General features: G+C 44.0%; 15 non-coding genes across 15 annotated transcripts; 12 read left to right on the top strand and 3 right to left on the bottom strand.

The window, feature by feature from the left end:
* Positions 1-712: 712 nt before the first annotated feature.
* Positions 713-784, bottom strand: trnam-cau (transfer RNA methionine (anticodon CAU)). Its single transcript has one exon. It is a non-coding gene; the product is annotated as a tRNA-Met (tRNA).
* A 437-nt stretch (positions 785-1,221) lies between these two features.
* On the top strand, positions 1,222-1,303 carry trnal-aag (transfer RNA leucine (anticodon AAG)). Its single transcript has one exon. It is a non-coding gene; the product is annotated as a tRNA-Leu (tRNA).
* A 347-nt stretch (positions 1,304-1,650) lies between these two features.
* trnam-cau (transfer RNA methionine (anticodon CAU)) lies at positions 1,651-1,722 on the bottom strand. The gene has a single exon. It is a non-coding gene; the product is annotated as a tRNA-Met (tRNA).
* A 437-nt stretch (positions 1,723-2,159) lies between these two features.
* Positions 2,160-2,241, top strand: trnal-aag (transfer RNA leucine (anticodon AAG)). The gene has a single exon. It is a non-coding gene; the product is annotated as a tRNA-Leu (tRNA).
* A 331-nt stretch (positions 2,242-2,572) lies between these two features.
* Positions 2,573-2,644, bottom strand: trnam-cau (transfer RNA methionine (anticodon CAU)). The gene has a single exon. It is a non-coding gene; the product is annotated as a tRNA-Met (tRNA).
* A 221-nt stretch (positions 2,645-2,865) lies between these two features.
* Positions 2,866-2,947, top strand: trnal-uag (transfer RNA leucine (anticodon UAG)). The gene has a single exon. It is a non-coding gene; the product is annotated as a tRNA-Leu (tRNA).
* Positions 2,948-4,171: 1,224 nt separating this feature from the next.
* On the top strand, positions 4,172-4,253 carry trnal-aag (transfer RNA leucine (anticodon AAG)). The gene has a single exon. It is a non-coding gene; the product is annotated as a tRNA-Leu (tRNA).
* An 856-nt stretch (positions 4,254-5,109) lies between these two features.
* On the top strand, positions 5,110-5,191 carry trnal-aag (transfer RNA leucine (anticodon AAG)). The gene has a single exon. It is a non-coding gene; the product is annotated as a tRNA-Leu (tRNA).
* A 624-nt stretch (positions 5,192-5,815) lies between these two features.
* Positions 5,816-5,897, top strand: trnal-uag (transfer RNA leucine (anticodon UAG)). Its single transcript has one exon. It is a non-coding gene; the product is annotated as a tRNA-Leu (tRNA).
* Positions 5,898-7,121: 1,224 nt separating this feature from the next.
* trnal-aag (transfer RNA leucine (anticodon AAG)) lies at positions 7,122-7,203 on the top strand. Its single transcript has one exon. It is a non-coding gene; the product is annotated as a tRNA-Leu (tRNA).
* An 856-nt stretch (positions 7,204-8,059) lies between these two features.
* On the top strand, positions 8,060-8,141 carry trnal-aag (transfer RNA leucine (anticodon AAG)). Its single transcript has one exon. It is a non-coding gene; the product is annotated as a tRNA-Leu (tRNA).
* Positions 8,142-8,765: 624 nt separating this feature from the next.
* On the top strand, positions 8,766-8,847 carry trnal-uag (transfer RNA leucine (anticodon UAG)). Its single transcript has one exon. It is a non-coding gene; the product is annotated as a tRNA-Leu (tRNA).
* Positions 8,848-10,071: 1,224 nt separating this feature from the next.
* On the top strand, positions 10,072-10,153 carry trnal-aag (transfer RNA leucine (anticodon AAG)). Its single transcript has one exon. It is a non-coding gene; the product is annotated as a tRNA-Leu (tRNA).
* Positions 10,154-10,777: 624 nt separating this feature from the next.
* trnal-uag (transfer RNA leucine (anticodon UAG)) lies at positions 10,778-10,859 on the top strand. The gene has a single exon. It is a non-coding gene; the product is annotated as a tRNA-Leu (tRNA).
* Positions 10,860-12,083: 1,224 nt separating this feature from the next.
* Positions 12,084-12,165, top strand: trnal-aag (transfer RNA leucine (anticodon AAG)). The gene has a single exon. It is a non-coding gene; the product is annotated as a tRNA-Leu (tRNA).
* The last annotated feature ends 473 nt before the right edge of the window (positions 12,166-12,638 follow it).

Here is a 12,638-nt window from a genome sequence, read left to right as displayed (position 1 = left end):
CTGCAACAATGGAAGTAGTTTCCCACCATTTATGTGGATGACTTGAATCAATATGCTTATTTTACTATGCTAACAAGCATGAGGTCCACAACTGTTTGCCATTGGACGTTTCTGGTTGGCTTGAAGATAATTTACCTCTGATCTAAGCAGGCTTCATTACCTTATGCGCAAGGTTCGGTTGGACACCACTATCCTGGATTTTCCAGTAAAAACCTAATATTTCTACTCCTCCAAAATGTCTTAACACTGCCAACAAACTCATATTCCTGAACAGAGATTTGAAGGTAGTGTTGCCGAGCAGTCAAAGGTGCTGGGTTAAGGATCCAGTCTGTCAACGGGCGTGAGTTCAAATCACGCCACTGCCAGTTCTCCCTTAGAGTTATGTGTGTAGCAAAGTATAGAATTTAGATTTTCTGTTTGTGTTTTGTCCTCGTATCACCATTCCCAAAATTTCAGTATTTTTGCCTTTCACACTAAGTGGGACTGACTACTTAATCAGTGACAACACAGAGAAATCAGACTAAAAATGGTGAAAGATGGCCCAATTTTCCAACGTGAAGTAAATAAATTGAAGAAGGGGTCAAATCCCTTGGCCATAGCCAATGAGTAGCCAATTTTTACTTTCACCTGATTAACCTTCAAAAACTCTTCTTGGTGGAAGTTCAACAAAATCCTAGACTGAGGATTGTGCTTACAAATAACCAGGTCGAGATAGCAGAGGATGGTTTCGATCCATCGACCTCTGGGTTATGGGCCCAGCACGCTTCCGCTGCGCCACTCTGCTGCTGAAGTGATATCCGTTGTCCTGCACCCAGTTGTATCTGAAGAAGAATTAGGTCTGACATTTCGCCATGGATCAGAGCAGGCTTCATTACTTTATGCAAAAGGCTAGGCAGGACAGCATGAACCTGGATGTTGGTGTGGAAACCTATTTGTCCGCCAAGTCTGTGCCTCAGACCACACAATGACTTAAATTGCCCAAAAATGTCCTTTCTGTTGATGGCCTCTAAGGTAATCTTGCCGATTGGTTGAAGGCGCTGGATTTAGGCTAACAAGCATAAGGTCTACAACCATTTGCCATTGGACGTTTCTGGTTGGGTTGAAGATAATTTACCTCTGATCCAAGCAGGCTTCATTACCTTATTCGCAAGGTTCGGTTGGACACCACTAACCTGGATGTTCTTGTGGACACCTGATATTTATACTAAAAGCAGTTTTGCAGGTAGTGTGGCCGAGCGGTCAAAGGCGCTGGATTAAGGCTCCAGTCTCTCAGGAGGCGTGGGTTCAAATCCCACCACTGCCAGTTCTTCCTTAGAGTTTTGTTTGTAGCAAAGTATAGGAATTTGTTTTTCTGTTTGTGTTTTGTCCTCTTACCACCATTCCCAAAATTTCAGTAGTTTTGCCTTTCACCCTAAGTGGGACTGACTACTTAATCAGTGACAACACAGAGAAATCAGACTAAGAATGGTGAAAGATGGCCCAATTTTCCAACGTGAAGTAAATAAATTGAAGAAGGGGTCAAATCCCTTGGCCATAGCCAATGAGTAGCCAATTTTTACTTTCACCTGATTAATCTTAAAAAACACTTCTTGGTGGAAGTTCAACAAAATCCTAGACTGAGGATTGTGCTTACAAATAACCAGGTCGAGATAGCAGAGGATGGTTTCGATCCATCGACCTCTGGGTTATGGGCCCAGCACGCTTCCGCTGCGCCACTCTGCTGCTGAAGTGATACCCGTTGTCCTGCACCCAGTTGTATCTGAAGAAGAATTAGGTCTGACATTTCGCCATGGATCAGAGCAGGCTTCTTTACTTTATGCAAAAGGCTAGGCAGGACAGCATGAACCTGGATGTTGGTGTGGAAACCTATTTGTCCGCCAAGTCTGTGCCTCAGACCACACAATGACTTAAATTGCCCAAAAATGTCCTTTCTGTTGATGGCTTCTAAGGTAGTCTGGCCAATTGGTTGAAGGCGCTGGATTTAGGCTAACAAGTATGAGGTCTACAACCATTTGCCATTGGACGTTTCTGGTTGGGTTGAAGATAATTTACCTATGATCCAAGCAGGCTTCATTACCTTATTCGCAAGGTTCGGTTGGACACCACTAACCTCGATGTTCTTGTGGAAACCTGATATTTATACTAAAAACAGTTTTGCAGGTAGTGTGGCCGAGCGGTCAAAGGCGCTGGATTAAGGCTCCAGTCTCTCAGGAGGCGTGGGTTCAAATCCCACCACTGCCAGTTCTTCCTTAGAGTTTTGTTTGTAGCAAAGTATAGGAATTTGATTTTCTGTTTGTGTTTTGTCCTGTTACCACCATTCCTAAAATTTCAGTATTTTTGCCTTTCACACTAAGTGGGACTGACTACTTAATCAGTGACAACACAGAGAAATCAGACTAATAATGGTGAAAGATGGCCCAATTTTCCAAAGTGAAGTAAATGAATTGGTCAAATCCCTTGGCCAGAGCATTACATTTTTAACTTCACATGATTAACCTTCAAAGCAACTACTTGGTAGAAGTTCAACAACATCCTAGACTGAGGATTGTGCTAACAAACAACCAGGTCGAGATAGCAGAGGATGGTTTCGATCCATCGACCTCTGGGTTATGGGCCCAGCACGCTTCCGCTGCGCCACTCTGCTGCTGAAGTGATACCCGTTGTCCTGCACCCAGTTGTATCTGAAGAAGAAGTAGGTCTGACATTTCCTCATGGATCAGAGCAGGCTTCAGTACGTTATGCACAAGGCAGGACAGCATGAACCTGGATGTTGGTGTGGAAACCTATTTGTCTGCCAAGTCTGCGCCTCAGACCGCGACTTGACTTAAATTGCCCAAAAATGTCCTTTCTGTTCATAGCTCCTAAGGTAGTGTGGCCGAGTGGTCGAAGGCGCTGGATTTAGGCTCCAGTCTCTTAGGAGGCGTGGGTTCAAATCCCACCACTGCCAGATCTGCAACAATGGAAGTAGTTTCCCACCATTTATGTGGATGACTTGAATCAATATGCTTATTTTACTATGCTAACAAGCATGAGGTCCACAACTGTTTGCCATTGGACGTTTCTGGTTGGCTTGAAGATAATTTACCTCTGATCTAAGCAGGCTTCATTACCTTATGCGCAAGGTTCGGTTGGACACCACTATCCTGGATTTTCCAGTAAAAACCTAATATTTCTACTCCTCCAAAATGTCTTAACACTGCCAACAAACTCATATTCCCGAACAGAGATTTGAAGGTAGTGTTGCCGAGCAGTCAAAGGTGCTGGGTTAAGGATCCAGTCTCTCAACGGGCATGAGTTCAAATCACACCACTGCCAGTTCTCCCTTGGAGTTATGTGTGTAGCAAAGTATAGAATTTAGATTTTCTGTTTGTGTTTTGTCCTCGTACCACCATTCCCAAAATTTCAGTATTTTTGCCTTTCACACTAAGTGGGACTGACTACTTAATCAGTGACAACACAGAGAAATCAGACTAAAAATGGTGAAAGATGGCCCAATTTTCCAACGTGAAGTAAATAAATTGAAGAAGGGGTCAAATCCCTTGGCCATAGCCAATGAGTAGCCAATTTTTACTTTCACCTGATTAACCTTCAAAAACTCTTCTTGGTGGAAGTTCAACAAAATCCTAGACTGAGGATTGTGCTTACAAATAACCAGGTCGAGATAGCAGAGGATGGTTTCGATCCATCGACCTCTGGGTTATGGGCCCAGCACGCTTCCGCTGCGCCACTCTGCTGCTGAAGTGATATCCGTTGTCCTGCACCCAGTTGTATCTGAAGAAGAATTAGGTCTGACATTTCGCCATGGATCAGAGCAGGCTTCATTACTTTATGCAAAAGGCTAGGCAGGACAGCATGAACCTGGATGTTGGTGTGGAAACCTATTTGTCCGCCAAGTCTGTGCCTCAGACCACACAATGACTTAAATTGCCCAAAAATGTCCTTTCTGTTGATGGCCTCTAAGGTAGTCTTGCCGATTGGTTGAAGGCGCTGGATTTAGGCTAACAAGCATAAGGTCTACAACCATTTGCCATTGGACGTTTCTGGTTGGGTTGAAGATAATTTACCTCTGATCCAAGCAGGCTTCATTACCTTATTCGCAAGGTTCGGTTGGACACCACTAACCTGGATGTTCTTGTGGAAACCTGATATTTATACTAAAAGCAGTTTTGCAGGTAGTGTGGCCGAGCGGTCAAAGGCGCTGGATTAAGGCTCCAGTCTCTCAGGAGGCGTGGGTTCAAATCCCACCACTGCCAGTTCTTCCTTAGAGTTTTGTTTGTAGCAAAGTATAGGAATTTGTTTTTCTGTTTGTGTTTTGTCCTCTTACCACCATTCCCAAAATTTCAGTAGTTTTGCCTTTCACCCTAAGTGGGACTGACTACTTAATCAGTGACAACACAGAGAAATCAGACTAAGAATGGTGAAAGATGGCCCAATTTTCCAACGTGAAGTAAATAAATTGAAGAAGGGGTCAAATCCCTTGGCCATAGCCAATGAGTAGCCAATTTTTACTTTCACCTGATTAATCTTAAAAAACACTTCTTGGTGGAAGTTTAACAAAATCCTAGACTGAGGATTGTGCTTACAAATAACCAGGTCGAGATAGCAGAGGATGGTTTCGATCCATCGACCTCTGGGTTATGGGCCCAGCACGCTTCCGCTGCGCCACTCTGCTGCTGAAGTGATACCCGTTGTCCTGCACCCAGTTGTATCTGAAGAAGAATTAGGTCTGACATTTCACCATGGATCAGAGCAGGCTTCATTACTTCATGCAAAAGGCTAGGCAGGACAGCATGAACCTGGATGTTGGTGTGGAAACCTATTTGTCCGCCAAGTCTGTGCCTCAGACCACAAAATGACTTAAATTGCCCAAAAATGTCCTTTCTGTTCATGGCTTCTAAGGTAGTCTGGCCAATTGGTTGAAGGCGCTGGATTTAGGCTAACAAGCATGAGGTCTACAACCATTTGCCATTGGACTTTTCTGGTTGGGTTGAAGATAATTTCCCTATGATCCAAGCAGGCTTCATTACCTTATTCGCAAGGTTCGGTTGGACACCACTAACCTGGATGTTCTTGTGGAAACCTGATATTTATACTAAAAACAGTTTTGCAGGTAGTGTGGCCGAGCGGTCAAAGGCGCTGGATTAAGGCTCCAGTCTCTCAGGAGGCGTGGGTTCAAATCCCACCACTGCCAGTTCTTCCTTAGAGTTTTGTTTGTAGCAAAGTATAGGAACTTGATTTTCTGTTTGTGTTTTGTCCTGTTACCACCATTCCCAAAATTTCAGTATTTTTGCCTTTCACACTAAGTGGGACTGACTACTTAATCAGTGACAACACAGAGAAATCAGACTAATAATGGTGAAAGGTGGCCCAATTTTCCAAAGTGAAGTAAATGAATTGGTCAAATCCCTTGGCCAGAGAATTACATTTTTAACTTGACATGATTAACCTTCAAAGCAACTACTTGGTAGAAGTTCAACAACATCCTAGACTGAGGATTGTGCTAACAAACAACCAGGTCGAGATAGCAGAGGATGGTTTCGATCCATCGACCTCTGGGTTATGGGCCCAGCACGCTTCCGCTGCGCCACTCTGCTGCTGAAGTGATACCCGTTGTCCTGCACCCAGTTGTATCTGAAGAAGAAGTAGGTCTGACATTTCCTCATGGATCAGAGCAGGCTTCAGTACGTTATGCACAAGGCAGGACAGCATGAACCTGGATGTTGGTGTGGAAACCTATTTGTCTGCCAAGTCTGCGCCTCAGACCGCGACTTGACTTAAATTGCCCAAAAATGTCCTTTCTGTTCATAGCTCCTAAGGTAGTGTGGCCGAGTGGTCGAAGGCGCTGGATTTAGGCTCCAGTCTCTTAGGAGGCGTGGGTTCAAATCCCACCACTGCCAGATCTGCAACAATGGAAGTAGTTTCCCACCATTTATGTGGATGACTTGAATCAATATGCTTATTTTACTATGCTAACAAGCATGAGGTCCACAACTGTTTGCCATTGGACGTTTCTGGTTGGCTTGAAGATAATTTACCTCTGATCTAAGCAGGCTTCATTACCTTATGCGCAAGGTTCGGTTGGACACCACTATCCTGGATTTTCCAGTAAAAACCTAATATTTCTACTCCTCCAAAATGTTTTAACACTGCCAACAAACTCATATTCCTGAACAGAGATTTGAAGGTAGTGTTGCCGAGCAGTCAAAGGTGCTGGGTTAAGGATCCAGTCTGTCAACGGGCGTGAGTTCAAATCACGCCACTGCCAGTTCTCCCTTAGAGTTATGTGTGTAGCAAAGTATAGAATTTAGATTTTCTGTTTGTGTTTTGTCCTCGTATCACCATTCCCAAAATTTCAGTATTTTTGCCTTTCACACTAAGTGGGACTGACTACTTAATCAGTGACAACACAGAGAAATCAGACTAAAAATGGTGAAAGATGGCCCAATTTTCCAACGTGAAGTAAATAAATTGAAGAAGGGGTCAAATCCCTTGGCCATAGCCAATGAGTAGCCAATTTTTACTTTCACCTGATTAACCTTCAAAAACTCTTCTTGGTGGAAGTTCAACAAAATCCTAGACTGAGGATTGTGCTTACAAATAACCAGGTCGAGATAGCAGAGGATGGTTTCGATCCATCGACCTCTGGGTTATGGGCCCAGCACGCTTCCGCTGCGCCACTCTGCTGCTGAAGTGATATCCGTTGTCCTGCACCCAGTTGTATCTGAAGAAGAATTAGGTCTGACGTTTCGCCATGGATCAGAGCAGGCTTCATTACTTTATGCAAAAGGCTAGGCAGGACAGCATGAACCTGGATGTTGGTGTGGAAACCTATTTGTCCGCCAAGTCTGTGCCTCAGACCACAAAATGACTTAAATTGCCCAAAAATGTCCTTTCTGTTCATGGCTTCTAAGGTAGTCTGGCCAATTGGTTGAAGGCGCTGGATTTAGGCTAACAAGCATGAGGTCTACAACCATTTGCCATTGGACTTTTCTGGTTGGGTTGAAGATAATTTACCTATGATCCAAGCAGGCTTCATTACCTTATTCGCAAGGTTCGGTTGGACACCACTTAACTCGATGTTCTTGTGGAAACCTGATATTTATACTAAAAAGACTTTTGCAGGTAGTGTGGCCGAGCGGTCAAAGGCGCTGGATTAAGGCTCCAGTCTCTCAGGAGGCGTGGGTTCAAATCCCACCACTGCCAGTTCTTCCTTAGAGTTTTGTTTGTAGCAAAGTATAGGAATTTGTTTTTCTGTTTGTGTTTTGTCCTCTTACCACCATTCCCAAAATTTCAGTAGTTTTGCCTTTCACCCTAAGTGGGACTGACTACTTAATCAGTGACAACACAGAGAAATCAGACTAAGAATGGTGAAAGATGGCCCAATTTTCCAACGTGAAGTAAATAAATTGAAGAAGGGGTCAAATCCCTTGGCCATAGCCAATGAGTAGCCAATTTTTACTTTCACCTGATTAATCTTAAAAAACACTTCTTGGTGGAAGTTCAACAAAATCCTAGACTGAGGATTGTGCTTACAAATAACCAGGTCGAGATAGCAGAGGATGGTTTCGATCCATCGACCTCTGGGTTATGGGCCCAGCACGCTTCCGCTGCGCCACTCTGCTGCTGAAGTGATACCCGTTGTCCTGCACCCAGTTGTATCTGAAGAAGAATTAGGTCTGACATTTCACCATGGATCAGAGCAGGCTTCATTACTTTATGCAAAAGGCTAGGCAGGACAGCATGAACCTGGATGTTGGTGTGGAAACCTATTTGTCCGCCAAGTCTGTGCCTCAGACCACAAAATGACTTAAATTGCCCAAAAATGTCCTTTCTGTTCATGGCTTCTAAGGTAGTCTGGCCAATTGGTTGAAGGCGCTGGATTTAGGCTAACAAGCATGAGGTCTACAACCATTTGCCATTGGACTTTTCTGGTTGGGTTGAAGATAATTTACCTATGATCCAAGCAGGCTTCATTACCTTATTCGCAAGGTTCGGTTGGACACCACTAACCTGGATGTTCTTGTGGAAACCTGATATTTATACTAAAAACAGTTTTGCAGGTAGTGTGGCCGAGCGGTCAAAGGCGCTGGATTAAGGCTCCAGTCTCTCAGGAGGCGTGGGTTCAAATCCCACCACTGCCAGTTCTTCCTTAGAGTTTTGTTTGTAGCAAAGTATAGGAATTTGTTTTTCTGTTTGTGTTTTGTCCTCTTACCACCATTCCCAAAATTTCAGTAGTTTTGCCTTTCACCCTAAGTGGGACTGACTACTTAATCAGTGACAACACAGAGAAATCAGACTAAGAATGGTGAAAGATGGCCCAATTTTCCAAAGTGAAGTAAATGAATTGGTCAAATCCCTTGGCCAGAGAATTACATTTTTAACTTGACATGATTAACCTTCAAAGCAACTACTTGGTAGAAGTTCAACAACATCCTAGACTGAGGATTGTGCTAACAAACAACCAGGTCGAGATAGCAGAGGATGGTTTCGATCCATCAACCTCTGGGTTATGGGCCCAGCACGCTTCCGCTGCGCCACTCTGCTGCTGAAGTGATACCCGTTGTCCTGCACCCAGTTGTATCTGAAGAAGAAGTAGGTCTGACATTTCCTCATGGATCAGAGCAGGCTTCAGTACGTTATGCACAAGGCAGGACAGCATGAACCTGGATGTTGGTGTGGAAACCTATTTGTCTGCCAAGTCTGCGCCTCAGACCGCGACTTGACTTAAATTGCCCAAAAATGTCCTTTCTGTTCATAGCTCCTAAGGTAGTGTGGCCGAGTGGTCGAAGGCGCTGGATTTAGGCTCCAGTCTCTTAGGAGGTGTGGGTTCAAATCCCACCACTGCCAGATCTGCAACAATGGAAGTAGTTTCCCACCATTTATGTGGATGACTTCAATCAATATGCTTATTTTACTATGCTAACAAGCATGAGGTCCACAACTGTTTGCCATTGGACGTTTCTGGTTGGCTTGAAGATAATTTACCTCTGATCTAAGCAGGCTTCATTACCTTATGCGCAAGGTTCGGTTGGACACCACTATCCTGGATTTTCCAGTAAAAACCTAATATTTCTACTCCTCCAAAATGTCTTAACACTGCCAACAAACTCATATTCCTGAACAGAGATTTGAAGGTAGTGTTGCCGAGCAGTCAAAGGTGCTGGGTTAAGGATCCAGTCTGTCAACGGGCGTGAGTTCAAATCACGCCACTGCCAGTTCTCCCTTAGAGTTATGTGTGTAGCAAAGTATAGAATTTAGATTTTCTGTTTGTGTTTTGTCCTCGTATCACCATTCCCAAAATTTCAGTATTTTTGCCTTTCACACTAAGTGGGACTGACTACTTAATCAGTGACAACACAGAGAAATCAGACTAAAAATGGTGAAAGATGGCCCAATTTTCCAACGTGAAGTAAATAAATTGAAGAAGGGGTCAAATCCCTTGGCCATAGCCAATGAGTAGCCAATTTTTACTTTCACCTGATTAATCTTAAAAAACACTTCTTGGTGGAAGTTCAACAAAATCCTAGACTGAGGATTGTGCTTACAAAAAACCAGGTCGAGATAGCAGAGGATGGTTTCGATCCATCGACCTCTGGGTTATGGGCCCAGCACGCTTCCGCTGCGCCACTCTGCTGCTGAAGTGATACCCGTTGTCCTGCACCCAGTTGTATCTGAAGAAGAATTAGGTCTGACATTTCACCATGGATCAGAGCAGGCTTCATTACTTTATGCAAAAGGCTAGGCAGGACAGCATGAACCTGGATGTTGGTGTGGAAACCTATTTGTCCGCCAAGTCTGTGCCTCAGACCACAAAATGATTTAAATTGCCCAAAAATGTCCTTTCTGTTCATGGCTTCTAAGGTAGTCTGGCCAATTGGTTGAAGGCGCTGGATTTAGGCTAACAAGCATGAGGTCTACAACCATTTGCCATTGGACTTTTCTGGTTGGGTTGAAGATAATTTACCTATGATCCAAGCAGGCTTCATTACCTTATTCGCAAGGTTCGGTTGGACACCACTAACCTGGATGTTCTTGTGGAAACCTGATATTTATACTAAAAACAGTTTTGCAGGTAGTGTGGCCGAGCGGTCAAAGGCGCTGGATTAAGGCTCCAGTCTCTCAGGAGGCGTGGGTTCAAATCCCACCACTGCCAGTTCTTCCTTAGAGTTTTGTTTGTAGCAAAGTATAGGAATTTGATTTTCTGTTTGTGTTTTGTCCTGTTACCACCATTCCCAAAATTTCAGTATTTTTGCCTTTCACACTAAGTGGGACTGACTACTTAATCAGTGACAACACAGAGAAATCAGACTAATAATGGTGAAAGATGGCCCAATTTTCCAAAGTGAAGTAAATGAATTGGTCAAATCCCTTGGCCAGAGAATTACATTTTTAACTTGACATGATTAACCTTCAAAGCAACTACTTGGTAGAAGTTCAACAACATCCTAGACTGAGGATTGTGCTAACAAACAACCAGGTCGAGATAGCAGAGGATGGTTTCGATCCATCGACCTCTGGGTTATGGGCCCAGCACGCTTCCGCTGCGCCACTCTGCTGCTGAATTTATACCCGTTGTCCTGCACCCAGTTGTATCTGAAGAAGAAGTAGGTCTGACATTTCCTCATGGATCAGAGCAGGCTTCAGTACGTTATGCACAAGGCAGGACAGCATGAACCTGGATGTTGGTGTGGAAACCTATTTGTCTGCCAAGTCTGCGCCTCAGACCGCGACTTGACTTAAATTGCCCAAAAATGTCCTTTCTGTTCATAGCTCCTAAGGTAGTGTGGCCGAGTGGTCGAAGGCGCTGGATTTAGGCTCCAGTCTCTTAGGAGGCGTGGGTTCAAATCCCACCACTGCCAGATCTGCAACAATGGAAGTAGTTTCCCACCATTTATGTGGATGACTTGAATCAATATGCTTATTTTACTATGCTAACAAGCATGAGGTCCACAACTGTTTGCCATTGGACGTTTCTGGTTGGCTTGAAGATAATTTACCTCTGATCTAAGCAGGCTTCATTACCTTATGCGCAAGGTTCGGTTGGACACCACTATCCTGGATTTTCCAGTAAAAACCTAATATTTCTACTCCTCCAAAATGTCTTAACACTGCCAACAAACTCATATTCCTGAACAGAGATTTGAAGGTAGTGTTGCCGAGCAGTCAAAGGTGCTGGGTTAAGGATCCAGTCTGTCAACGGGCGTGAGTTCAAATCACGCCACTGCCAGTTCTCCCTTAGAGTTATGTGTGTAGCAAAGTATAGAATTTAGATTTTCTGTTTGTGTTTTGTCCTCGTATCACCATTCCCAAAATTTCAGTATTTTTGCCTTTCACACTAAGTGGGACTGACTACTTAATCAGTGACAACACAGAGAAATCAGACTAAAAATGGTGAAAGATGGCCCAATTTTCCAACGTGAAGTAAATAAATTGAAGAAGGGGTCAAATCCCTTGGCCATAGCCAATGAGTAGCCAATTTTTACTTTCACCTGATTAACCTTCAAAAACTCTTCTTGGTGGAAGTTCAACAAAATCCTAGACTGAGGATTGTGCTTACAAATAACCAGGTCGAGATAGCAGAGGATGGTTTCGATCCATCGACCTCTGGGTTATGGGCCCAGCACGCTTCCGCTGCGCCACTCTGCTGCTGAAGTGTTATCCGTTGTCCTGCACCCAGTTGTATCTGAAGAAGAATTAGGTCTGACATTTCGCCATGGATCAGAGCAGGCTTCATTACTTTATGCAAAAGGCTAGGCAGGACAGCATGAACCTGGATGTTGGTGTGGAAACCTATTTGTCCGCCAAGTCTGTGCCTCAGACCACACAATGACTTAAATTGCCCAAAAATGTCCTTTCTGTTGATGGCCTCTAAGGTAGTCTTGCCGATTGGTTGAAGGCGCTGGATTTAGGCTAACAAGCATAAGGTCTACAACCATTTGCCATTGGACGTTTCTGGTTGGGTTGAAGATAATTTACCTCTGATCCAAGCAGGCTTCATTACCTTATTCGCAAGGTTCGGTTGGACACCACTAACCTGGATGTTCTTGTGGAAACCTGATATTTATACTAAAAGCAGTTTTGCAGGTAGTGTGGCCGAGCGGTCAAAGGCGCTGGATTAAGGCTCCAGTCTCTCAGGAGGCGTGGGTTCAAATCCCACCACTGCCAGTTCTTCCTTAGAGTTTTGTTTGTAGCAAAGTATAGGAATTTGTTTTTCTGTTTGTGTTTTGTCCTCTTACCACCATTCCCAAAATTTCAGTAGTTTTGCCTTTCACCCTAAGTGGGACTGACTACTTAATCAGTGACAACACAGAGAAATCAGACTAAGAATGGTGAAAGATGGCCCAATTTTCCAACGTGAAGTAAATAAATTGAAGAAGGGGTCAAATCCCTTGGAAATAGCCAATGAGTAGCCAATTTTTACTTTCACCTGATTAATCTTAAAAAACACTTCTTGGTGGAAGTTCAACAAAATCATAGACTGAGGATTGTGCTTACAAATAACCAGGTCGAGATAGCAGAGGATGGTTTCGATCCATCGACCTCTGGGTTATGGGCCCAGCACGCTTCCGCTGCGCCACTCTGCTGCTGAAGTGATACCCGTTGTCCTGCACCCAGTTGTATCTGAAGAAGAATTAGGT

This window comes from Vanacampus margaritifer, chromosome 1 (genome assembly GCF_051991255.1).
Source record: "Vanacampus margaritifer isolate UIUO_Vmar chromosome 1, RoL_Vmar_1.0, whole genome shotgun sequence".
Lineage (NCBI taxonomy): Eukaryota > Metazoa > Chordata > Actinopteri > Syngnathiformes > Syngnathidae > Vanacampus > Vanacampus margaritifer.
The sequence above is the reverse complement of the archived record's forward strand: the minus strand, read 5'-3'. Positions and strand labels throughout refer to the sequence as shown.